Source organism: Berghia stephanieae, chromosome 3 (genome assembly GCF_034508935.2).
Source record: "Berghia stephanieae isolate SIO BIC M18660-M18661 chromosome 3, UCSD_Bste_1.3, whole genome shotgun sequence".
Lineage (NCBI taxonomy): Eukaryota > Metazoa > Mollusca > Gastropoda > Nudibranchia > Aeolidiidae > Berghia > Berghia stephanieae.
In genome coordinates, this window is record NC_088362.1 from 105,021,617 (window position 1) to 105,048,120 (window position 26,504).

The 26,504-nt window shown below is 36.5% G+C and overlaps 1 long non-coding RNA gene across 1 annotated transcript in view; it reads right to left on the minus strand.

Annotated features, from left to right (window-relative positions):
• LOC144969076 (uncharacterized) overlaps positions 1 to 26,504 on the minus strand; it is a 37,024-nt gene that overhangs the window by 1,375 nt on the left and 9,145 nt on the right. The window contains exons 2-3 of the long non-coding RNA XR_013644722.1: positions 3,936 to 4,022; positions 2,245 to 2,348 (exon numbers count right to left, since the gene is read on the minus strand). This is a non-coding gene — a long non-coding RNA (uncharacterized LOC144969076). The remainder of the gene's footprint in view (positions 1 to 2,244; positions 2,349 to 3,935; positions 4,023 to 26,504) is intronic.

Here is a 26,504-nt window from a genome sequence, read left to right on the forward strand (position 1 = left end):
ACTGCAACCACCACCACCATATCATCATCATTACCACTACTACCACAACCACCACAACCACTACTACTAAAACCACCACCACCATCATCATCACTATCACTACTACTACACCACCACCAGCACCACATCATTATCACTACCACTACTAATACACCACCACCAGCACATCATCACTACCACTACTATTACAACCACCACAACCACATCGTCATCATTATCACTAATACTGCAACCACCACCATCATATCATCATCATTACCACTACTACTACAACCACCACCACCACATCATCATGACGACCACTACTACTACTACAACCACCACCACCACCACCATATCATTACCATTACCACTACTACTACAACCACCACAACCACATCGTCATCACTACCACTACTACTGCAAACACCACCGCCATATCATCACCATTACAACTACTACTGCAACCACCACCATCACATCATCATGACGACCACTACTACTACAACCACCACCACATCATCATCACTATCACTACTACTACAACTACAACCACCACCACATCATCATCACTACCACTACTGCTCCAACTACAATCATCATCACCACCACCACCACCACCACCACATCATTATCACTATCACTACTACTACAACTACAACCACCACCACCACATCATCATCAATACCACTACTACTATAATCACCAACACCGCATCATCCTCACTACCACCAGTACTACAATCACTACCATTGGGTTTTGGAGCTTTACTTCATTTGAAATAAGGAAACTTCGGAATTGTATTTGGCATTGTGTTTATATATCATAATATAATTCTAATCAGTTATCTGTTTAGAACTAGATACTATACAATATGTATGCCAAATACCATCCCAATTCCCTTTTCTTGTGTGCGGGAATTCCTCTTTCGACATAGAAATTCCTACAAGTGGTGTCTGAAATTCCTGTGAGCCAAATTTAAAGTTGGCGTCTCTTTGCTATGGTGATGCAGTGAGTGTGAGAGAGTCATCACTTCACACATAAACAACAGAAACAATTTTAAAACATGACTATGACACGCAACCACTCACACACGAGGCTATACTATTTATCCTTTTCGCTATATAGAACAAGAAAAGACAAACAAGAGCTTGACTCTCTCTACACTTCGCATTGATGTTTGTCGTCTGACGAGTTCAACTCTCGGTCGACCTGTCAATATTTCTTTTTGCCTAGGACGTAATCATTAATAGAATGTTGTATGGTTTTGACCGTGGAGAAAACCTTAAGAAGTCACATTTATATATTTTAGAGACATCGTTTTGAATAATTTTGAGTTAAACGAGCGAGCAGGAAGTTATTTTCTTAGATTTCATGAACGGCCGATCAGCGCTTGTTTACTATAGTAAAGTAATTCCCAGCCCATGTCTTAATGGCGGATGGTTTTCTCATCGAGGCCGCTGGTTGGCTAGCCAATAAGAGCACCGTACGGTTTCCATTGGGTAAATTCCTTTATTTCAACAAAATGTACTTTGTTTAAACATTTCTAAATGATTCTTGCGTCTGGGCGGTCTAGTGGTATGACAATCGCCTTCAGATCGGAAGGTCCTGGGTTCAAGTCCCGCTCTCAATGTCGCATCGTTGAGTCCATGAAAAAAGACTCTTTACTAACATTCTCTCATCGTGCAATAATATCGCCAACAGGCGTCATGTCTTGTCACACACGCTAAGTGTTGCAGTTGGGAACCCTTGTAAAGCATTTTGAACATGTTAGTGGGTATTATGATTCATTTCTATCGGGTATAAATGGAATTACCGCACCGATGGAGATTAACTAAAAGGATGGTGAAATAATTCCAACATAAAATATACTTATCTAAATTAATAAAAGAAAGACCAAGTCTGTCTGTCTGTCTGTCTGTCTGTGTCGACTACAGGGAAAACCAGACTTCTATATAGACCTCGATCTAACTTTTGTTTCATTCATAATAATCAAAAAACTGTTCTCAATAAATCATAAATACGAAGGCAGCGTAGTACAGTGTTATGACTTTTGTATACTCTAAAGGTACCGAGTTCAACACTCCATTGCGCTGTGTGGTCTTGAGCAAACCACCTCACCCTAGCACACATTTCGGCGCTTCACTGCGGCTGACACCTGGGTTGCTGTAGTCTTTCCTTTGATTCATTTGGAGAGAAACCCCTTGGGGATAATTAAAGGAAGGTGTATTGATTTTATATTAGGCTATTTTATTTTGTACTTACATCTCTCTTCTGTTTTCCGGAGGGATTCCAACTTTCTATGAATCTGTTTTGCAGAGCATCGTCCTCTCAGTCTTTGTAGGCACTCCCGAGAACTTTGAATGTTTCTGTTGAATCCATTTTTAAGTTAAAAAGGAATAAACCAAAAAATAATAAATGCAACATAACAATACTTCATAGTTTCATGATTTCATAAAGCATATTTGACCCTAAATCCTTTGCAAAAGCATCGATGATTGTATTATTATTATTATTATTATTGTTATTATTATTATTATTATTATTATTATTATTATTATTATTATTATTATTATTATTATTAATAAAAAAAAAAAAAATAATAATAATAATAAAAAATAATAATAATAATAATAATAATAATAATAATAATATATAATATAATCATCATCATCATATCATCATCATTCATCATCATCATTATTCTCATCATATTACTGTTATCATCATCATCATCATCATCATCATATCATCATCATATCATCATCATCATCATGTAATTATTATTATTATTATTATTATTATTATTATTATTATTATTTTATTATTATTATTATTATTATTATTAATAATAATAATAATAAAATAACAATAGTAATAATAATAATAATAATAATATAGTAGTAGTAGTAGTAGTAGTAGTAGTAGTAAGTAGTTAGTTAGAATAGTAGTAGTAATAGTAGTAGTAGTAAGTAGTAGTAGTAGTAGTAGTAGTAGTGTAGTAGTAGTAGTAGTAGTTAGTAGTAGTAGTAGTAGTAGTAGTAGTAGTAGTATAGCAGTAGTAGTAGTAGTAGTAGTAGTAGTAGTAGTAGTAGTAGTAGTAGTAGTAGTAGTAGTAGTAGTAGTAGTAGTAGTAAGTAGTAGTAGTAGTAGTAGTATAGTATATATTATATGTAGTTAGTAGTATTAGTTATTAGTAGTTAGTAGTAGTTAGTAGTAGTAGTGTAGTTAGTATGGTACTTCGTCGTATCAACACGTATATAATGAATTAAGTTACGAACACAGGTAGTCAAAATGAAAAATTAAACAAATCACAGAGCACGAAAACATACACAGCCACTTGCCAAGCGTGTTACAATGTTAAGCAAAGTTTACCTCAGCATTTATGCTATCAATTGAAAAAGAAATATTTTTAATAACGTTTTAATATTGTTCCATATACCTCTCGCACATTATGTGGTTTGCGACGTTTGGGAAAGAACACAAAACAATTGCATGTTTGGGTTTCTTTTAGATTAAGCAGTTTGCAATGATAAAATTCCATTCAGTTTAACTGAAAATGCTCAATTCATTGGTACCAATTTACATTTTGTTGTTGTTTTATTATTATTATTATTATTATTATTATTATTATTATTATTATTATTATTATTATTATTATTATTATCATTATTATTATTGTTATTATTATAATAATTATTATTATTATCATCATCATCATCATCATCATCATCATCATCATCATCATCATCATCATCATCATCATCATCATCATCATCATAATCATTATTATTATTATTATTATTATTATTATTATTATTATTATTATTATTATCATTATTATCATCATAATCATTATCTAGATTTGGTGACTCAATGTTTCGTGAATCACACAATTTTGAACAAGTTTCAATTTTTTTTCAGTTGTATACACAATAAATAATATTTCAACTTACGCACAACGGTTATCTAAAGTATCCGTAGTGTCGTAGCACGCATATAAGGTCCGTAACGACAGTCGCTCTCCACGATTTGAAAACAGGCTGAAAGAATGCACATAAACCTTGATTATTAGTATTGTGTATATTATAGTCACCTATTTCAAATCCCACCTAAATTTCTCTGGATTTTAAATAATTCAATACATATTTTCTCATAGTTGCGCCTTGATAATTTATCACACCCACATATGTTGTAGTTACAAGACATAGACTACCGACTAAAATTCGATTTACACATTAAAACCATCTGCCGTAAAGCTTCTCAGCAAATGATGACTTAAATGTTTACGCTGATTCTTTCGTTTATTTGGATTAATTCTTATAGAGAAGAAGAAGAAGAAGAAGAAGAAGAAGAGGTGGTGCGAGAGCTTTCGAAGAAGAATATATATTTCGAAGAAAAATAATTATTTCGCATTATTTATTTCCGTCTTGCATCTGGACGGAACCAAAAAAATATAGAGACTGAGGAATACGGAGATATGCATGTGTGTCGGTAACAAAATAGAGAGAAACCTTCCGGTTCGGTTCGACACACTTGTGTGTGTGCGTTATTTACTGACTAGGTGTGTGTGTGTGTGTGTGTGTGTGTGTGTGTGTGTGTGTGTGTGTGTGTGTGTGTGTGTGTGTGTGTGAAGACGACTCGCGCGAACTTCGCGACCTCTCTCTCGCTGGCTGTGGCATAGTAGGAAGGCAGTGAATACATCCACGGCTAGCGGAGCGTGTAGGTGACATGATAATATTCAGAAAAGTGAGTGGAGCAGGCACTTATGCCGGTAACAACAAGATATGAAGATATCTTGTTGTTACCGGCATAAGTGCCTGCTCCACTCACTTTTCTGAATTAAAAATTCACCCCATACACCGGAGCATACTCAATGTCTCAATCGTTTCTATGTTATATGTTTGTGATGAGAATATTGGCTATTAAGCTTAACTGCTGGTCAACATTACTTCGCGATGGTGGTGAACGAATCGGCGGTCTCAAGAAGTGGGTGAGAGAGGGATCTAGAAATGACTTTGAGTTTGAAACGAATATTTTTGTGTTCGTGGATAGCTCACACGGTAGAGCCACGCTCTCACCTGCCAGGCGGAGTTGTCGTACCAATAAGGTCGCAGGTTCAAACCCCACCACCGCCGCGAAAAAAAAAAAAAATTTTATTCTCTATTGTCTTCTGGCACTTTTCTACTCACTTCATATCTTCATGATAATATTATAGCTTTTGTTTTGTTTTGTCTTTAATGCGACAAACAAAAAAGATTTTTTTGTTTTGTTTTTTTTAAGTCGGCATTTGAAACGGAATAAAATCTAATTTTTTCGAGGAACGAAATAAAAGTCTTTTATTTTCTTTTTTATTGGTTCTGTTCTTTGACGTTACGAATTTTATTTTTACTATTAACTTTTTAAATTTTTTTAGCACTTATAGAGCAAAATCGTACTGTCGGAAATTCGACAATAGACGGAAGATTTACAGGCCTGAAAGTTGTAAAACTTTGTGTCAACCTCCGAATCAATTTCTCTTAACCGAATAAAGAATTTGGCCCGTATTGTGATGCCATATCACAAAAAAGATTTCTTCTTCACGACCTATAAAAAGCTACCTTAAAACCGCTTTCATAAAATTAGAGATTTTACATTGCTAAATATGTAAACATTTTCACACCACAAAGTAAGAGATGAATTCATCGTTTTTCAAAAAACATCCTGTGACACAGTAGTTCTGCCTAGTGGTTATGAGTACACATCATACTATTTTCCAAATAAAAGCAACACACATTAACTGTTATAAATTAACAACTTATGTAGTTTCCAACCAATTTTGACTTTTTAATTTATTGCTTTTTATTTACATCACGTCGGAATTACCGAAGACTGATATGAATCTCTAGCTTAAACTCATTTGAACTAGTGATTAAATACTCAAAATTGTCAAATTAACAATAAATGTTTATATTGAACTTTGCAAAATTGTATCTATGCATGAACGTTTCACACAGCATTTAAAGTTTTCTTTTAAACCTATAAGCTCTTAAACAATACGATTTTATACGGAATTTCTATCGGTTCCTCTCTCGTAAAGCTGCGAAAAGAAGTCTACGTGTATCTATCGATAAGCCATTAAAGAGGACAGCTATGGAATTGGAATTTCGCAATCAAGCCATAGTTTTGCATGTTATTGTTGTTACGTTGTTCTTTTTGTTGTTGTTGAACACATGCACATATTTCTTGGAAACACTATATCATTAATTGACTGGTCAACATTAAAATTATGCAATCCTCTTTGGCATAAATAACAAGCTATTTCTCAAAAATTTGAAATCAAAATAATGTTGGACGCACGTAATGTTCACTTTCATTTTTATTCATCAATAACGTAGACGTCAATATTGATTGTTATGAAATGTAGACGTGTCTGTCATTCCTTCATATTCGGATTCTGTACAACATCATATAAAATGTAGACGTGTCTGTCATTCCTTCATATTCGGATTCTGTACAACATCATATAAAATGTAGACGTGTCTGTCATTCCTTCATATTCGGATTCTGCACAACATCATATAAAATGTAGACGTGTCTGTCATTCCTTCATATTCGGATTCTGTACAACATCATATAAAATGTAGACGTGTCTGTCATTCCTTCATATTCGGATTCTGTACAACATCATATAAAATTGTAGAAGTGTCTGTCATTCGTTCATTTTCGGATTCTGTACAACATCATATAAAATTTGACGTGTCCTGTCATTCCTTCATTCGATTCTGTACAAATCATATAAAATGTAGACGTGCTGTCATTCCTTCATATCGGATTCTGTTACAACATCATTAAAATGTAGACGTGTCTGTCATTCCTTCATATTCGGATTCTGTAAACATCATATAAAATGTAGACGTTCTGTCATCCTTCATATTCGGTTCTGTACAACATCATATAAAATGTAGAACGTGTCTGTATTCTTATATTCGGATTCTGTACAACATATATAAATGTAGACGTGTCTGTCTTCCTTCATATTCGGATCTGCACATACATCATATAAAATGTAGACGTGTCTGTCATTCCTTATATCGGATTCTGTACAACATCATAAAATGTAGACGTGTCTGTCATTCCTTCATATTCGGATTCTGTACAACATCATATAAAATGTAGACGTGTCTGTCATTCCTTCATATTCGGATTCTGTACAACATCATATAAAATGTAGACGTGTCTGTCATTCCTTCATATTCGGATTCTGTACAACATCATATAAAATGTAGACGTGTCTGTCATTCCTTCATATTCGGATTCTGCACAACATCATATAAGTTTCAAAATGGATAATCGGAAAATCATGATTTTGACACTATAAATCATCTTTGAGTTCCGATCCTTACAGTTATTATACAGTTAATATAGCTGTAATAAGCGAAATACGTTCCTATTGTTTTAAAATTCTTGAAAAAATATTTTTTATTAAGACAAAATCATTCAGAGGCTCATACACATTTTTGCAGCTGTACATTGTGAACAGCTGAGAAAAAGAAGAAAAAGACACGCCCCCTTGTTAAAATTCCGACTATTGTACTCTGAACATATAGTTCTGTCTCATTGATCTGATATGTTACTTTATTAATTAACTCTATGACTATGGAATGGAATGGAACAATGAATCTGATGCTACTCCATTGACTATATGGAATGAACCAGTACTCTGAATGTTTTGCTTCACATGAACTTTTGCCTCGTGTGGGTCTGATGTTCATGGACATGATTTGTTAGCAAATTCAAGATGGGGAAAATTGTGGTGTTGCGAATTGCAATGTTAGTAGTAGTGTCGTATGGTCTTCACACCTCCAAGTGTGACTCATTCAGCCATTTGATGTAGTCGTCATCAGCTTTGTGGATAGCAGGATAGCCGCCCTCTATGAATGTTGATGGACAGTGAAGTACCACATGGTCGATGTCCTGATTTGGAGCGTTACAGGCTTGGCATGTTGAGACCGTAGTCTGTTACAGGAGGACCACTGTTTTCTGTTTAGTGTGTAGAAACCTGGGAGTGGTGTTGCTGTAGGGTCTTCGATTAGATCACTGTTTTTTGGTTTGTTTTTCTCCCATTCAGTTTTCCAGCTATCAGAGAGGTCGAAATGTTCTTTTTTGGATTTGTAGAACGGTTTGCGAGATCTTAGGCGTGATGTTGTGGGGGCTGATTGGGTGATTATTCTGAGTGGAGTATTTGATGTTGTTTTCTCCAGTCGGTGATATTGTTTTTGTGTCGCCTCTTCTCTTCGGAGATGGGGAGGGGCAATTGCGCTCATTATTGGTAACCACGAGGTGGGAGTTGATTTCAATGTGCCAGAAATTGTTCTCATGGTGTTATTTAGAGCGGAGTCTACTATTTTGGTGTGAGTGGACCTTGCCCAGACAGGGGCACAGTATTCTGCTACACTGTAACAGAGTGCTATAGAGGATGCTCTGAGGACTGATGTGGAGGCACCCCAGGAAGTTCCGGCAAGTTTTCTAACGATACCGTTCCTTTTCTGGAGTTTATGTGCAGTATTTTCTAGGTGTTTCCTATATGTGAGGGACCGGTCCAGGATTACGCCGAGATATTTTGGGTTTTGGTCGTATGGTAAGGTAGAGTTATTAGTTGTGACATTTATTTGTTGGTCAGCTTGATGGTTATCTAGATGGAACAGAGTACTGACAGTTTTTGTGGTATTCATTCGAAGATACCATTTATTGAAGAATGATTGCAGAATGTTGGTGTCGTCTGTAAGCGTTTTTTCAAATTGTTTAAGGTCGTTTGATTGCCATGCAATTGCGATGTCGTCAGCATAACCAAATTTGAAAGCTTTAGTTTCGGGAATGTCGCTTATATAGACGTTGAATAGAGTTGGTGCTAGAACAGAGCCCTGAGGTACTCCATTTATTATTGTTCTTTTCCTGCTGGTCTTGTCTCCTAGGCAAACATGATATGTTCTTTTTCCTGACATTTTGTTAAGGAGTGTTAATGTTTTTTGCAGTTGATATGTTTTGCTAGTTTATACATCAAACCGTCATGCCAAACTGTATCATAGGCCGCTGATAGGTCGATGAACACTGCCCCCGTTTTAGGGTAACTACAATAAAGCCAACAAATGTTGTGTGTTCAGATTGCCTAAAGAGGAACCAGAACGGTAAACATGGTTAAACAAACTCCCTTCTCGTAATGATATTGAACCACATCCGACAGATTTGTTATTTGTGAAAGTCATTGGTCTGCAGGTATTCAAATGAAAATACTACCCGGCAGACCGATCGTTCCTTATAGGGATGAAATAGTGTTCAAAAAAATTTTTAAAAACTAATAGATTCGAGAGATCCTAATTACAACTACGATATATGTAGTGCATCCCCTAGTAGACATTTTGGTATTCATATTTTTTTGGGATCATCCTCCACAGATTACCTCCATTTGTTGATATTTTACATCTCCTTTCCCCTTCATCTAATTGTTCATCCCCATCCTCAGCATCACTTTGCATGTACATTCATTAATCAAGGTTCTAAACAAATCATCCTGAATCAATCACTATAAGGTCATTTTTAGAATATCTAACTACTCATCCTTTCCGTTTCTTGGCTACTCTTATTCACTGCTGATGATAATAATCGTTAAATATTTTTTAAAACATTGAATTCACAATCACTGTCTAAAAAGGTAGATCTTGCCATATAATGTCCCTGTAGTTATTTTGGTTTGAATTTTCTATATTTCTTTGTTGGTCCCAACTAACGTTGCCTGAAGATTCCATATGAATGTCATTTCAGTATATCTGTCCTTGATATATGTATATATTATTGTATATGTATGTATGTCTTCCAAATGAATTAATTACATTACATGAATTACATTTACAATTATGCTATCGCCAATTCGCGATGGTACTGTTATGTATTTATATGTATTGAGTCTAATGCTCTCATTGTTTGCTTATCTTTCCCTATCCCACTAACCTACCTGCATCCCGTTAATTAAATTAAGGATGATGACTAACAAAAAGAAAATTAGATCAGTGGTGATGTCAAGGGTTTGTTAATTGAAGAGCCTTAATGCATCACTGCTTATAAGGAATATAAAAATGTTGCAACTAGTCAAAGATTTGCTCCGGTATTTTCACAGATCAGGGTACTGAGTAAACGTCCACCTGGTTACATATTGATCCAGAGCTGAATCTATCATGTTGATCCAGAGCTGAATCTATCTAGACCCACTGGGACAACCAGATAATGAATAAAGGCTCCTCCATAAAATTCCGAGCAGAAGCAACCTTAACGCCGCCACCAGTCACATCCAAACAGACAAGGATCCAATTATAATGATTTGAGAAACGGACCATAAAGGGATGAAAATTAACTACCCACAGCCTAACTTTAATTAATTAGAATGTACTATTATTATTTTGGCTAATTATGTGTTAACTTGTTATTTTGTAAGGCTATTCAGTTGATTCATTTTAAAGTATTTCTGCTTTAATGGGGATTAATACTTACCTTCTGAACCGATCTATCCCTATATAACGTGCCAATAATCTACCACTACTTTTTCTACCTATTTCTTTAAACTTAAAAATTTTCTTACTATCTGCCGAGTTGTCAGGAGCTTTAACCCGACTATAACAGGTAAAAGCGGCACCAGACAACTTATGTCCTTGGGGAAGCTATCTGACTCCTATTTGTCTTTTTCTATTTGCCACTTCTACATAGACGCGACATATATTGGATTCATAATTATACTAATCCTGTGACAGTCGAATATTATGTGATGCAGTATTATTAATTTTTTAGACCTGTAAATGAGCTCTATAAAAATTGGCTGAAACTGAAACTCTTCGTAATTCGTCGTAGCGGTAAAATCCAAAGAATCAAAATGAAAGGTAAATAGCAAGCTCACTTGAGCAAAGCAATGGCAGAAAACTAATTTGCGCGGGAATTAATTAGGCTACTTACATTGCTCCTTATAATTAGGTACCCAATCAGTAAAGAAACTTAGAAACGGTCAACCAGTTTGTTTACAACATGAGGCAATCGAGATGTGCTTGTAGCAATCATTTAACTTTCGATTTGAAGGTGTCTACATACGAACTTCCGCTGTTCGAATTTTTCTTTTTCATACATTTCCTGTCCTTCAAGTAAATGTGGTCAATTTTGGCTTAAACGAAACAGTGAAATTTATTGCTCGGCGGCTCAGTTAAAATTGGCTACGACAGGTTTGGAAAGTGAAAAAATAATTTCACGAAGGCTGTGTGAAAATACACTGGGGTGTGTTCAGACACGGCAATTCTAAAAAGCGTCACTTAGCCTTTGCAATGTATCCATCGTTAATATAACGGCCCATGAGCTATGCGTGGCGCTGTGGAACATGCCTAATTAACTTTACAGTCAATCGACTACGATTCATGAATTCTTTCTTTATTCAATGCTTTCTTCCCTTTTTAAAAATATTTGAATTTGACGAATTGACTGATTTCAGTTAATTGACTGAGAATTTACAGGTCTAATTTTTGGCCATTTATATCGTGCAATATCCACAAAACGTGCTCAAAGCGAGGTCTCTAGCCAACAGCAGCACTTAACGTGTAGGACGAGACTTGCGGTCTGTAAGCGATATCACATTATTTTTCGGATAGAGACAACTCTATTAACGGCAGCAAGTACTCGTTTTGCACCTGAGTATCGTGGGAGAATAAAAAGCCTATTTTAAGCCCTCAACTACGCGCCCGTCAGAGCTGGGATTCAAACCCCGGATAGTAGCCGCGTCATGATTATTATCGTCAATTATTTGTACTTGACAATTTCCATGTAAACAATAAAAAATACAAGCTTTTATAAACACAAAATCTACTATACGTACCCAAAGCGCTTTATAAGGGATTCCAAAACAACAAAACCGCGTAATATAAGGAAAAAGATGACGCAAAAAGCGAGACAACGTTACCGCCCAGGCTCTCATTTTACAACCGAGTGTGGTGATAAAATAAAATGTAAGTAAAGGTCCTCTTCCACGGACTCAGTTATTTGTGCGCTCACAGTGGAACTCGAATCCGGGACAGGTCATAGTGCCATACCACTGGATCACAAAGCCGCCCATTTTGTCATGTTTACTAAAGGTTTTCACCGACAGGGAGATGATCTGGAGCGTGTCAAGTTTTTGACACCTCTACAGAATTATTGTTCTTTAGTGCTGGTAAGTGTCCAAGAGCGAGATGCGGTGTTTCATATCTCGTATATTATCCCCGACCCAGAGCGTCCACATGTTGCGGATAGTGGAACGGTCCCTAGATATGGGGGCTAGCTGCTTGCAGTCGCTGACAAACTGGTGGCAGTTCTTGAAGGGGGGCTGGGGAAAGCAGATGGATGCTGCTACCGTCTCGAAATTGTTCGTTTAACCTTTTCCGTCTAGGCGAGTCAAGGGCGCCTAATAAAACTAACCTTTAACCCTGCTGTCTTGCAGACCTTCGGGAGGAGGAAAGACTACGGAGCAAACCTGAACGAAACCAATGGGTGGATTGGACTCAAAGAGCTTGGGAAAGCAACCAATCTAGGAGTGAATCTCTGAAATAAATCCTGCCCCTCCAAGTCTGGAAGATAGCCACGGTGTTAGTGTTAGCAACTCCACCCTGTCAAACAAAACAACGCTACCGAAAAGATAGCAAGGAAAAAGATGACACCTGGAAGATGGAGAGAAGCAGGCTAAGACACTGAACTTATGACGGGTGGGGGCCTAAGCCAATTGGGCGTCCCATCCAGACAGCTAATCTCCTGACATCAAAATAACATCAGAGGGTGGGCTTCTGGAATGCCCGCACTCTTTACCAAGTTGGTAAGATAGCGCAATCTACGAAAGAAATGGAAAGATATAAGCAGGGGCGGTTGGTCACATTGTATTTAAGGCGGCACAAATCCGAAACACAGAATCAAATTTTATTGGTCTAGTTAATTTAACTTAATTTGACCTACTTTGTATGTGTGTGTGTGTGTGTGTGTGTGTATGTATGTGTGTGTGTGTGGAGGGGGGTATTGTAATTGTTTGCATATGTGCGTGTATTTGTGTGTGCGTGTATGTGTGTGTGTTAGAATATTAACGAGACGTACTCACAAAAGAGCATCAATTATCTTGGACAAAACTTGTCTGTTAACATTCATCTGTTCATTATAACGACTCACAGACGCAGCATGTCCTGTTTCCAACTGATTTCTTATATCTACAACGTTGAAAAGTTTATATTTAACAGCATCTGTGACATGGCTATTTGATTCAGAATGTTTATTCAGTGCCTGAGAGATGTGCGCAATATCACTGAATCCTCCTGTTGTCCGTTATAGCATACATCACCAAAAATCAAGCAATAAAAACAATGAAGCGTTTTACGGCTTTCACTGGCAGTAAGTCATTCAACATTTTTAAAAATAATCATTATTAAATCGGCGCTGTATCCGCGGTGTGTTAGAAACTAAGTTAAAATTCACTGGTTTGTGTGGACCTAAATCTTTCACCACTATTTTCTCTTGAGGGGATAAGTGTCGGAATCGATTTTCAATTAAAAAATCAACATGATTCATGATTGGTTACAAATTACAGAAATAACTTTTTAAAATAAAATGATTCAAGATAAAAACAGGTAGGTTTCATAAACAATGACAACAGCGATAATACATTTTCTCTGAATACTAACGGTATGACACACAACTTTAGAATAACTGAATTTAAAAATCCACATTTAATTCCAAACGCAAAGCACTTGTTAACTTCACACACAATCAGCGACATCTTTATAATTATACTATTATTAAGCCCCCCATAGACGCCGTATCCGCTGATAGCGGTACGGATGACCCATCGCTGTGACCCGATCCCTGCGTTTATCGCAGAGGATTTTTGCCCACATACGGGGAGATATTTTTTTGAGGCGATCGGCGATCGGGGCGTGGCAGTATAAAAAAGTGGACAATTTTTTTTCGGATTTTCGCTGTTTTCACGTCGGATTCGTGATCAGCGTCAAATTTACAATAGGTTTGATACTAAGAACTGTGTGTGTACTCCAAAAATTGGTGAAATTAGAAATAAATTTTAATTAATAGTGAGGCTATGTGGCCGACAGAACCGATCCCAGTTACTGTCTGTTATTCTATCTTTCGTCTTGCGCACAATAGTGATTACTTCTCACTAAATTATATCAATTAGACTGTTGAAGGAACGAAATTGACATCATTCCACTCTTTGTTAAGGCAGTCATTTTGGTAATTAGTTCTCACTAAATTATATCAATCAGACTTTTAACGTTCAAGTTTACTCGTAGTTTTGTATGACGGTACGTTATTTCCGACTTGTGGATGTTGTGAGCATTTTACCTAAACTCATAGCATCAATAACCGTCCAAGATATTCGCATCATATGTAGCAATAGCTATAATAATCTAACATGTCGAGAGAGAGAGAGAGAGAGAGAGAGAGAGAGAGGGAGAGGAAGAGAGAGAGAAAGAGAAAGAGAGAAAAATTTACTTGCGCTATATATACCGCTATATTCAATAAAGGTGCTCAAATCACTTTATAAGGGTCTTTGGCCAACATAAAAACATGTTAGACGAGACATGACTGTTAAGCGATATTGCAATTGTTTCCCGACAGAGACGACGCTGTAAACAGCGAGGTACTCATTTTAACAGTGAACAAGGTGAGAGAATGCGAGTAAAGAGCCTTTTCCAAGGACTCAATTATGCGCCACTCAGAGCGGGACTCGAATCCAGTACCGTCCGATCCAAAGGCGAGTGTCATTTCACAAGATCACATGCATAGCCGCACAAAAAAGTGATGAGAGAATAGATTCATATGTATTGAAGGAGGAGAGAGCGGATGGAGTGGGTAAAGTTCTTGGATATTTATAGAAGGAACCAAATTGACGTCACTCATCTCATTGTTATTGTTTTTAGACACCGATTTTTATGATTAGTTCTCATTAAAATATATCTGACTATAACGTTCAAGGTTCCATGTAGATCTTTGGGCTGGAGTGATATTTCTGGCTGGCGGACTTTGTGAGTATTTTAATTTAACACAGAGCATCAATAGAAGGAATGAATTTGACGTTAGTCAACGCGTTGTTATTGCTTTTAGACAGCATTTTATAATTAACTTATCACTAAGTTATATCAATCAGACAATGAACGTTCGCGTTTGCAGTTTTGTGTGTTAATATGTTATACCCCGATGGAGATGTCGTGAGTATTTTTCCAATACGCATAACATCAATACATTTGCAATCCGATTTAAGTTTAAAAGCAACGTAGACCACGGAAATTTTTCCATTTTGTGGACAATAAAGATTTTTTATTTATCGTCATTATTATTATTATTATATATTATTATTATTATTATTATTATTATTATTATTATTATTATTATTATTATTATTATTATTATTATTATTATTATTATTATTATTTATTATTATTATCATTATTATTATTATTATTATTATTATTTATAAAACAAATCGACAGTGTTCCCGTGGCAGGTTAAACGGGTACTCCTCGGGACTACTCGCATTCGCACCCCCCCCCCCCCCACCACCACCACCACCACTACCACCACCACACACACGCACACAGCTCTTTTCTTTTATTTTTGTTTTTTTTTTTGGCGGGGGGGGGGGCGTTGTTTGTAGATTATAATTCAAGGTTACAATGCCCACCCCTGTCATCACGTAGTCAAGGCTTTTTGGCATCTGCCAATCCCAAATGTCTGTGTCAAGGTCGACCGTCATGTCGCGTCAACGGGTGAGGAGGAAAAAAAAAAAAGAACTGGCATATTATTATATCATTACATTGAAAATTATGAAAACTATTTTTTATTTTGTATGAAATCCTTTATAAGTTTTACGATGAACAAGAACGAAACTTTTGCCATCTACCTCTTCCTGGCGCAACATTTATAAAAATATTATTTGAAAAAAATAATAACACAGCATTTATTTGGCGCAATATCCACGTGCTCAAAGCGCTTTACAAGGGGTCCCAAGGCAACAGCAATATTAGACTTGAAAGACGAGACATGACGCCTGTCAGGCGATGTGACATTTTTTCCCAACAAAGACAACGAACGGCCATGTTCTCATTTTACACCTGAGCACGGTGAGAGAATGTGAGTAAAGAGCCTTTTCCAAGGACTCAACTCTGCGCCACTCAGAGCGGGTCTCGAAACCTGAACCTTCCGATCCGAAAGTGAGAGTCATACCACTTGATCCATCACAAAACAGGGAGGGGCACTTTTCTGTCGGCCACATAGCCTCAATATTAATTAAAATTTATTTCTAATTTCATCAATTTTTGGAGTAAAAACATAGTTCTTGGTATCAAACCCATTGTAAATTCGACGCTGATCACGTATCTGACGTCAAAACAGCGAAAATCCGAAAAAAATTGTCCAATTTTTTATACTGCCACGCCCCCGATCGCCGATCGCCTCGAAAAATATTAAGCAAAGCGGGCTTTGCGGGCAATCGATCGTACCTAGGTTTATCGGTCAGGTATTTGGCCACACACATTGCGTTTTCACCCCGGTTTGCCTGATCGGGGTCTGAACCAGGATCATATCCGGGCGTGTATGGAGCCTTTTAAAGGCTCCATACACGCACGGTTTTGATAGGCGTCCGAACCACGATCAGGCAAACCGGGTATTATAATAATAATAATAATAATGACGATAAATAAAAAATCTTTATTGTCCACAAAATGGAAAAATTTCCGTGGTCTACTTTGCTTTTAAACTTAAAATCGGATTGCAAATGTATTGATGTTATGCGTATTGGAAAAATACTCACGACATCTCCATCGGGGTATAACATATTAACACACAAAACTGCAAACGCGAACGTTCATTGTCTGATTGATATAACTTAGTAATAAGTTAATTATAAAATGCTGTCTAAAAGCAATAACAACGGGTTGACTAACGTCAAATTCATTCCTTCTATTGATGCTCTGTGTTAAATTAAAATACTCACAAAGTCCGCCAGCCAGAAATATCACTCCAGCCCAAAGATCTACATGGAACCTTGAACGTTATAGTCTGATATATTTTAATGAGAACTAATCATAAAAATGGGTGCCTAAAAACAATAACAATGAGATGGGTGACGTCAATTTGGTTCCTTCTATAAATATCCAAGAACTTTACTCACTCCATCCGCTCTCTCCTCCTTCAATACATATGAATCTATTCTCTCATCACTTTTTTGTGCGGCTATGCATGTGATCTTGTGAAATGACACTCGCCTTTGGATCGGACGGTACTGGATTCGAGTCCCGCTCTGAGTGGCGCATAATTGAGTCCTTGGAAAAGGCTCTTTACTCGCATTCTCTCACCTTGTTCACTGTTAAAATGAGTACCTCGCTGTTTACAGCGTCGTCTCTGTCGGGAAACAATTGCAATATCGCTTAACAGTCATGTCTCGTCTAACATGTTTTTATTTGGCCAAAGACCCTTATAAAGTGATTTGAGCACCTTTATTGAATATAGCGGTATATATAGCGCAAGTAAATTTTTCTCTCTTTCTCTTTCTCTCTCTCCCTCTCTCTCTCTCTCTCTCTCTCTCTCTCTCTCTCTCCTCTCTCTCTCTCTCTCGACATGTTAGATTATTATAGCTATTGCTACATATGATGCGAATATCTTGGACGGTTATTGATGCTATGAGTTTAGGTAAAATGCTCACAACATCCACCAGTCGGAAATAACGTACCGTCATACAAAACTGCGAGTAACCTTGAACGTTAAAAGTCTGATTGATATTATTTAGTGAGAACTAATTACCAAAATGACTGCCTTAATACAATAACAAAGAGTGGAATTATGTCAATTTCGTTCCTTCAACAGTCTAATTGATATAATTTAGTGAGAAGTAATCACTATTGTGCGCAAGACGAAAGATAGAATAACAGACAGTAACTGGGATCGGTTCTGTCGGCCACATAGCCTCACTATTAATTAAAATTTATTTCTAATTTCACCAATTTTTGGAGTAAACACACAGTTCTTAGTATCAAACCTATTGTAAATTTGACGCTGATCACGAATCCGACGTGAAAACAGCGAAAATCCGAAAAAAATTGTCCACTTTTTTATACTGCCACGCCCCGGATCGCCGATCGCCTCAAAAAAATACCTCCCCGTATGTGGGCAAAAATCCTCTGCGATAAACGCAGGGATCGGGTCACAGCGATAGGTCATCCGTCCCGCTATCAGCGGATGTCGGCGTATATGGGGGGCTTTAGACAATGCACACAATACAAGTTGAGTAGGGATCGTTGGGAGTGTGCGGGGAGGAAGGATTCCGTGGGGTCAGGGATTTTTATTTATAGTACCATGGGGCTCTTCTCGATGCATACTTTGTTTACTGTTCTTTTTGATATTTAATATATATTTAAGCAAAACCAACAATGATAAAATATATATTTATTGCCATTCTCTTCATCCGTATATCTAAGTGAAGCAAAGCCTCTTCTTTCAGTGATAAAACTTATATGGTTTTAATTTATCCCAAGTAGGACCTCAGGGCGTGCATCGCTAGATTGGCCGTCTTGGCCTAATTATTTTAGCAGTGAAAGACAATAGTTAGTTGGGAAGGGAGGGTGGAGGGAGATTGGGGAGTGGTAACTAACTTTCTTCAAGGTACACCAGAGTATAGGATAAGGACAGGACGGCCAAACGAATACTGGCTCATATAAACAAAAAAAACTTCCCCACCACACCACACCCTCCGCTCATTGTCACCCCGCGCAGGCAACGGGGAAAGATGAAACGTGCCAATTTGACGCTACCTTCGCGGAGCGACGCACGAGTCATCAAATATTAAATTCAAAACAAAAAGCCGTATGTGCTAAATTTTTAATTTTATCAAAATTTTAAAATTGAAGTTTTTTGTTTGGTTGACATGCTAATATCTACGGAAAATATAGGGCGGCACAAAACAACTTCGCTCTATTGACCGACCGCCAGTGGATATAAGCTGAGCTTGCTTGGAATGGCAGAGGTGAGGTGGAATAAGAGTGGAAAGCAAAACCTAAATACAGGAGACACCATCTTCTGGTCAGGCAGAGAGGATGATAACCACCAGGAAGGGGTTGCATTACTTATTCACCAGAAGCATGCCAATACCAAGTCCAATGGAACCCAATCGACGAACGACTGTTGTATGTGAGGTTCAATTCCACATACGCCAAAACTTCAATCATAGTTGCATACGCTCCGACAGATGTTGCAATAGATGAGATGAAAGACAAGTTCTACAGCACACTTCAGAAAACCATTGACAATATCCCAAGGCATAATGTTCTATAGATAGGAGACTTTAATGCAAGGGTGGGATGTTACAACGAAAATAGGGAAAGGATCGTGGGGAATCATGGACTAGGGAACGTCACCACTGATAACGGAGAACGGTTGATCAATATTTGTGAAGAGAACAATCTCGTGATAGGAGGAACACTGTTCACGTACAAGGACATTCACAAGGTGACATGGATTTCAAATGACGGAAGGTTCCAAAGTAAAGAACCGATTCAGCATATTAGAGGATCAGGGAATAACGACCACTGATACATTAATCAGGCCTTAAAGGAGGCAACCACAGAAACCATCGGTTTTAAAGAAAATGTCAGATCAGAATAGATCACGGCTGAGACATGGTCAAAAAGCAATTGATGACAGGAAGCAAATAAAGAAGAAAATCTTATGCACCAAATCGCCACGTCTCAAAGACACGTAGTCAAAGCAATACAAAGAAAAAAACAGAGATGTAAAACGATCAGCAAGGAAGAATTAACGGAAATATGTAGACCAACTTTCAGAGAAAACACAAGCACCAGCAGATCAGAAAGACATGAAAACAGTCTATATGATAGCCAAGAAACTTTGAGGAGACAGAGATACACTGTAATAACCAAGATGTACCCGTAAAGGCTGAGGATGGCTCAATGATTACAGAAGAAAACAGCAAATTAGAACGATGAAAAGAGCACTTCCAGAAAATCCTTAAAAAACCAGACCCAAGCACCTTCCCCAACAGTAACGAGGCAGATGAAGACCTTGGAGTTGATATGGGTGAAATTACAGTTAGAGAAATCAGGGAAGCAATAAAAAAGTTGAAGAATGGGAAAGCACCTGGAAATGATGGTATTTGCCCAGAAATGTTGAAAGCAGAAGACATAGACACCCCGTCTCCTCAGAGACATACTGCAAAATATATGTGAGCAAGAATCAATACCTGACACATGGAGGAAAGGAACGATTATTAAACTACCAAAGAAAGGAGACCTTGGGAATTGTAATAACTGGAGAGGTATTACTTTACTCTCACTGACTAGTAATGTATTTAGCCGTATAACACTCAAACGACTCTCAGGAGCAGTAGACAACATCATGCGACAAAGAACAGGCAGGTTTTAGGAAAAGTAAATGATGCATAGACCACATGTTTCTACTTCGACAAATTTTGGAACAATCGAATCAGTGGAACAGCTCCCTGTTTCTTGCATTTATCGACTTTGAAAAGGCTTTCGATAGCGTTCATCGACACAGTATGTGGAAGATACTTAGGCATTATGGTATTTCACAGAAAATTGTTAACGTTATCCAATATCTCTATAAGAATTCTGAGTGCAGAGTTGTTCACAACAATAACTTAACAGAACCATTGACAGTGAACATTGGAGTCAAACAAGGTTGTATCCTCTCACCCATACTGTTTTCTTTGGCCATTGACTGGTTGATACCAAACACTACAAAAGGACATATACGAGGAATACAATGGGGTCTTACATCAACACTTGAGGATTTAGATTATGCAGATGACATTGGACTACTCGCTCATAGATTTCAGGATATATGCCAGAAGACTGAAAGTTTACACACAGCAGCAAGCTCCGTTGGTCTCAAAGTAAACAACATGAAGACTCAAGCAACGAGAATCAAGACAATAAACAAAGATCCAGTGCTTGTTTATGGAAATCCTCTGGAAGATATTCACGTGCTTGGTGACTGCAATGCAGAGATCAAAACCAGAATCAGTAAGGCAAACCAGACATTTGCATCCCTCAAACATATTTGGAGAGCAACGGGATTATATTCCAGCACCAAAATAAAGATTTTTAAATGTAATGTCTTGAACGTTTTGTTCTATGGATCAGAATGTTGGAAGATAACCGAGAGTATAATCCACAAACTTGAAGTATTCCAAAACAAATGTTTGCGACGAATCTTCAAGATATTCTGGCCAAACACAATCTCAAATGAGGACCTGAGAGCGAGAGCTGAAATGGAGTCTCTGGACAGTCTCATTAAAAGGAGAAGATGGCAATGGTTGGGGCATGTCTGTCGTAGACATGATGAAATACTAATAAGGAAGGCTCCGCGATGGACACCCCAAGGAAAGTGGAAGCGAGGCCGTCCCAAGGAGACTTGGAGACGTACCGTAGAGAGGGACCTAAAGCAGAGAGGTCTGTCCCTTGAGACGGCTCCAAGATTAGCTACTGACAGGACCAAGCTCCCTTGCATCACTTCAAGTGCCAGCAGGCCCGGAGTGGATTGAATGAAAGAGTGACGGTAATATTTTGGCAAATAGTTCCTGGCTGCTACTAATTGCCGGTCCCACCCGGAAGCCCTCAGAGCTGTCCGAAGCTTTCCAGAAGCCGTCCGGAGGAGAATCCTTCCGGAAGCTCCTCTTGCTAGCATTTCTTTCAATTTGTATTTTCACCGTGGATATTTTGTCATGCGTTTATTTATTCAATTTGTCAATATATAGTAGCATTTAAAAAACTCTAGAACAAACATTGATAGATTAGTGAAAGTTTCCTAATACGACCATTATTTTGGTCTTCTGTCGGCATTTTGTTTTGTGAAGTATTGAAAGCAGTCCTAGGTTTTTTTTTCCTATTAGGGTTAGCTCGAGGTCGGAGGATTTTTTAAAACTACTACTACTACTACTACTACTACTACTACTACTACTACTACTACTACTACTACTACTACTACTACTACTACTACTACTACTACTACTACTACTACTACTGCTACAATTACTACTACTGTACTACAATTACTACCACTACTACTACTACTACTACTACTACTACTACTACTACTAGTAGTAGTAGTAGTAGTAGTAGTAGTAGTAGTAGTAGTAGTAGTAGTAGTAGTAGTAGTAGTAGTAGTAGTACAACAATTACTACTACTAGTACAACAACAACAACAACTACTGTGGGGTAGTTGCACACATATGTAATGGCTTGTGATCGTATAGTGGTGTTTTTGATAGATGGTAGTATTATCCTTTGCGTTGTGTTGTAGATGTTAATAATGACGAAAGAGTTCAAGGGCCGGTGATGATAATTGAATGCACAACATCAAGACATTCAAATAAAAGTCCAGATTCCAAGTTTCATTTCTTACAGTTTTATTTGTTTGAGATAAATTCAAAATCCAAATCATGATAAATTCCAAATCCAAATCAAATAGCATGGTCATAATTCAATCAGTTTCATAAATTCCAAATCCGTAAAATCAGTCCACATGTAAAGTCAATTTTGCCTAAGTAACCATTTTCAATATTCGTGGAATATTTCTAAGTCCGTAAAAGCAAATAAATGATGGTGAGCACAAAAGGTTTCAAGTGTGCAGCTCATGGTCAAGTTGAATCCTGAATCAAAAGGTAGAATCCTACCGTTTTCCTCGAAACATCCTCTTTTATCCCTATCAAAATTTTACCCACAGTTCCATTGTTTCCACGCCCCCTTGCAGTTTTGACAGTTCCCTGTCAGTCTATAATTCAACCCCTAAGAGTAAGACCAAATCATAATCAAACCTGAAACGTCAATTCCTACATATTGATGTTAAACCCCGCCTTTTATGATATAACATTATTTTGATAAATGCCCCTTTCACCTGTTTCAACACCCCTAAACCAATTTAAGAATGATTGATTAAATAGTACTCAACATGATAACCTGTCCAGTAACTTTGACATAAAAACTGCCCAAACGTATCATGCATTGACCATGTTTAACTGATATGCCTGCATTATGTACTCACTAAACCCATTTGCTGATATATAATTGACAGTTTGCACCAAATGTCTTAGATAACCTTTTGCATAGGCTTACTCTCTTACATACGCCCCTTTCTTAGAATTTAAATTGACTTAAAACAATTTCAATTAAAAAAAAAAAACAGTAAGAGATTAAATATATATGTAATGTCAAATTAAAATGTAATAAACAAATGTAAGAAATAGTCTATTTAAAAAAATGATATATACTTATACCAGTTAAATATTTAAAAACTTTAAACTTTAAATTCTAAAACATCAAAGTTGATTACAACATTCATATATATCGATTATAGGTTTTAAAGTATTAAATTCACAAACATCAAATTTGATTACAACATCCAAATAGATATATATATCGATTATAGATTCTTTTTTTTTCTCAAATTACAACATCAACAGTAAGGTATCTATCATTTAAAAGTGATTAAAATTTTAATTTACCAACACCAAAATTGATTAAAACATTTATATATTTATCAATTATCCTTTTAAGGTATTACAACATCGACAGTAAGATATCAATTAATTAAAAGTTCAAAGAAAAAATATCTTTTTACCTTAAATTCCATCTTCATAGCAATAAAAGTGTTTAATTCTCGTCATCTCCCATCACACATAAATATTATTGCATGAAAAAGGATGGTTCAGTTTCCATTAGTGATATACTCACGTTGAATTATTCAATCTCAAATTCAACTCTATACGACATGGGTGATAATCTCAGCTTCCATGTATGTCTACTCATTTCCTGACATATCAAAACCAGTACCTTGTATATTCCCTTATATTTTATGATTCCATTTAAACATCATTATTACATTAATTCCTACTTATAATATGTGGTACAAATAATGTATTATAGACACCTAGATCCATATACGAACGATTACATTTCAATTAGTAATAAATAAAAAAAATGTTTAAAAATAAATCATAATAATAGCATTATCATCATTTTAAAATTCAAGTTGAAGTTATTATCATTCATTGTTCATTGTTGATGTTTCAATTTTTTAAAGCTTTTTAAGTCATCGGGGTGTAGTTTACAACTACATTGATATCAAATTGTTCTTTGTGGTCATCCATCAGAGGTCACATTTCTCAGTAATCCGTTCGTTTTGAGAATGGTCATCCTGTAAAAATTGTCAGTAATTATTAATTAAGTCATTGTCTCCATTTAGAATGAGTTTTCATGTCATAAAAAAATATATCAACTATAAGAGTTGAGGTGTTTGTATCTAGTCTACGTGTTGCATTGTTGTGTGTGTTGTGGTCACTGAATAGCCCAAGTGTCATAAATTCACTTTATTTATTGTTAATTAATTAAAAACTTTTTCCTCTGTAATGTCTTCACATTCAAATATTTAGCATTGAATAAATAATCAAACAATAGTCTGTCCGGCTTGTTCACATCACATATTTAGTGTTTGTAAATAATCAGTCATTAGTCTGTCCGACTTATTCATATTTAGTAGTGTAAATAACTAAATAAGTAAAATCTAACATATTATGTGATTGTGGGCTGTTACTAAAGTGACCAACTTTTGCAATTGGTGTGTTGTATTTGTTCGAGTCTTTTGAATTGGGACGAAAAAAGACTCTACAGGTAGCAAACGTATGCTTAACCTGTTGGGTTGTTTCTTGGTCTTGTGACGTCGCTGTAATCCATTCATCTCCGGCATCTGGGTCGATTCTCCTCGTAGATATTTGTGGTTGTCTTGTGTATACGTTGAATCTCATTGTAGATGAAATTGTAAAAATTCAAGATTAACTATGTGCGAGATCTTGAATTTAAATGAAGTTTGACTTATCCAGCAAGTCAAAAGAAAGTTGTGAACTCAGCCATGTGTTGACAAAGAGTTCGTGTGTAGTAGTCGACAGAGGTCGTGTGTTGTAATTGTCTGTGTTTGTTGATCGAGTTTCGATGAGGTGGCATGTGAGTACACACCAGGTAGATGATGTAATCTGTAGAGTACCGGTGGGTGATGTGAGTCCACACACCAGGTAGAGGATGTAATAATAACGTAGTCTAGTAGTGTATGTAGTGGGGTCGAATAAGGTCAACAATATTTTCGTTTTTTGAACGCAGGTTGTTGAATATCATACGATAATGAATCCAAGGAAATCGCTCATGTGGCGTTTTGCGATACTTTTTCCTGCATTGTCTTATATACATATATAGCCTTTATCTTTTACAATTGCAATTGGAACATGTAAAACATTGGTTGTTTCCCTCATTTTTTCGAAACTAGATAATTGTAACTCGCTGCTTGTCAACTTGCCTCAGGCTTCTATTAAACAATTACAACTGCTGCAAAACAGTGCAGCAAGATTAGTTTTTGGCAAAAAAAAATTTGATCATGCAACCCCTTTGTTGGCATCTCTCCATTGGTTGCCCATTGAAAAGCGCACATATTACAAAGCAGCGTGTCTTGTTTATAAGTGTTTGGCTGGTATAGGACCGGCATATCTCACAGATCACGTGGTCATGTGTAAATTTGAAAATTACACTTTAAGATCATGTAATGACCAAACGAAAATTTCGGAAAAAAGATCAAGAACAAAATTTGGTGATAGATCGTTTGCTTGTTTCGGCCCCAAGATTTGGAATGAACTACTACGTGGTCTGAGGGAGTGCAAGTCTATACCTACTTTTAAAAAGAATCTCAAGACACATTTTTACTGTATTTGTTTTTCTTGACTCTATGAATCCTTGATTTGGCTATAAATAATTATTGTTGTTATTGTTTTTTGTTTTTTTTTTGTTTTGTTTTTTTTTTGTTTTTTTTTCACTTAAAATTGATATTTATATTGTAAAGTGCCCAGAGCTTGTGTTTTACACGAGAATGAGCGCTATATAAATGTGTATTATTATTATTATTATTATTATTATTATTATTATTATTATTATTATTATTACAATGATACTTAGACAGGCGTTATTATAATATTCAATGTTTATAAGTTGTAGATATGGGTGCTGCACACTTGTATATTGACATAAGTTTAAATTTGAATACGCTCACCACTGCATATGAAGGAAGTAGTATTGTTCACAATTGGACATCATTTTTGTAAAAACAATCGTATCTTGAACGTTTATGTAATTATTGACATCGTACATCGTTGGGTTTTTGTTGTCGTAGAAGCAAATATAAGTAATCCAATTGTTCAATAAAGAATGTAAATATAAAAAGGTTCATGGAAGAAATCTGTGTTGATACAGATATTATTTTATGAATTCTGTCAAGTTTGTATAAGTTGAAAGGTACGATGTAATTGAGGTTGTTGTGTAGTTTGTAGTCTGTAGATTGTGTTGATTCTGGACGTATCAATGGCGTAGTGTTTTGTCGAGATGCTTACTCCATTTCAAGGTATTCGTGGATAGACCAAA